Source organism: Marmota marmota, unplaced genomic scaffold, assembly GCF_001458135.2.
Source record: "Marmota marmota marmota unplaced genomic scaffold, marMar, whole genome shotgun sequence".
NCBI lineage: Eukaryota > Metazoa > Chordata > Mammalia > Rodentia > Sciuridae > Marmota > Marmota marmota.
The window spans coordinates 29,631,599-29,633,872 of record NW_025999982.1 but is presented as its reverse complement, the minus strand read 5'-3'; the positions used below and the strand labels follow the sequence as shown (position 1 = coordinate 29,633,872).

At 29.9% G+C, this 2,274-nt stretch overlaps 1 pseudogene across 1 annotated transcript in view; it reads left to right on the top strand.

Moving 5' to 3' along the window:
* The first annotated feature begins 1,281 nt into the window (after window positions 1-1,281).
* Window positions 1,282-2,274, top strand: part of LOC107143692 — a 24,528-nt pseudogene continuing 23,535 nt past the window's right edge. Inside the window, exon 1 of the transcript XR_001503708.2 lies at window positions 1,282-1,325. The product of XR_001503708.2 is annotated as an SUMO-activating enzyme subunit 2-like (transcript). The remainder of the gene's footprint in view (window positions 1,326-2,274) is intronic.

The following is a 2,274-nucleotide window of genomic DNA, read 5'->3' as shown; positions in this document are numbered from 1 at the left end:
TCTAAGAGTAGTGAGATAAATAAGCCAACACATGACTGTAACTTTAAACAGTTTAAACTGTAACTTTAAACCGTTCATTTCAAGTATAAATGTAGGTAATCTTCTTATGATCTTAGTGACAGCAGTATTGAAAATTTAAATCTTCCCCAAAAGAAGAAAACATTAAAGAGAATCTACAATACTATGACAGATATTTTATTTACAATATGTAAAATCCAATTTGCATGTAAGTATTAAAGAATAAATTATTAAAACCAAGTAAAACATATAAAGAGAATAATATTAGAATTCAGTGATTATAAAAATGTGACTAACATGTACACAACATATATTTACCTTATAAATTACAAGTAATTATAATAATTATTATGAATAATTTATAAAATGAATTTAGGAATTGACATTCAAAATGTAGTCAAAGGGGCTTCTGTGTTTAGGTTCAAAAATGCAGAGATCTATGTAGTTTCACTATAATCTAAAAAAAGAGGAAATAGACTGTAAAATAACTTCATGATTCCATAAAATATTGATATCACGGAGGAAAAAATAAAACTGAAAACTTTAATAAAACTTTTAAAGTTTTATTAACTAAATTTAATTTAAAATTCAAATAAAACTTTAAAATTAGAGACAATTAAATGGAGAAATGAAACCTGAACACTTATCTACCTGGGGCTGATACTGCTAAACATCATACAAGGACAGAGAAATGTCAACTGAAAAAATTTTAGTCCTGCAGAGGACTGAATATGATGAGCTATTGCTTGACTGTGTAAAGTCACTAAGGAACGCAGACATACAGGATTACCTTCAGAATCGCTAACTGTTCTCTTGGAATCCATAAAACCTTTACATATTTCTCATGTAGCAAATATAGTGAAGACATCCCATTCTACCTGTTTCTAAAAGGGGGTTGGGAAGAGCAGCCACTGCCAAAAATTGCCCTAATTCATTCTCATCACACACATACAAAAATAATTATGTGTTGAAAAAGTCATCAAAATTGTAGCCTACAACATTGGTCAAATTCCACTGAAAAAGTGGCCAATGCCAGTTAAATGTTATCAAGACCCACCTCCAATATCTCAAACAAATATAACTTAAGGGAAGCACCTTAGGACTTCTCTTTGGCATATCTGAATTGCCAGCATCATTACTTTTGTGCTTATTATTATGTAAATTAAAGTTATTTTAATATAAGCACTGCAATATAAAATAGTTGGCCCCTTGAAAAGATGACTTCTAAGTGACTAATTTGCAGGTGATGTCTTAAGTATTGACATGTTGGACCAGTGTATGATTCCTGTTGTAGGCACCACAGAAAGGTATGGCATGATATTTCATTAGTTGTTCAATATGCTGTAGAATTTAAATCTTATGAATAGTTTACTTCCTGAAAATTTCCTCTAGTACTTTTTTTTGGGGGGGCGGGTATGCTGTGATTGAACCTAGGGCCTTGTGCATGTGAAGCAAACAATCAACCAACTGAGCTATTTTCCCAGCCCTCTAGTACTTTCTGGCCATTGTTTATTGCAGGTAACTGAAATGTTAGAAAGTAAAATAATGGGGGTGAAGGAGGGTAGTGACTTTACTATGGTATATTTTGCAAAGAGCAAAAAAAAAAAAAAATAAGTAGATGACACCAGGATTCTAATCCATGAAAAATGTTAACTTGTGAAGAAGATGGGCATGAAAGGTGGTACCTGTACTCACATATACCTAGGTCCCCTAGGCAATATCAATTCTTATATTTAAATAAATTTTAGTAATCTCAAATATATTACTATTATAAAATACATGTAGTTGCAATTATAATCTACTTGTATAATAATATAATGTTTAGGAAGCAAATGTTCACTAAAAATAACATAGTACGGATAAAGGAATATAGAGACCTAAAAATTAGTAATTATATTGTGTATAATAATTAAATTTATGAGGAAATAAATTGAATAATGTTAACTCACCTTTTAAAATTTGTTTTAGTACAGATTAAGAAGAAAACTTTTTGCAAGGAATCTTGACAACAAAGTGAAACAAAGCAATCTATTATGCTCATGTTTACCTCCAATGCCTTTTAATGTGTTAAAACATCCTCAACACAGAATTTCCTCTTATAATTATTTCTAAACTTATTTGAGTTTACCTAGTCACTAAGTAAATGGAGTATATTTATATATAAATACATATGAATTTGGGGCTAAAGTCAGGCACATCTTCATCCTGGAACTGAATATACTTCTTTTTCCTTGTTTTTTTTTTTTTTTTTTTAAA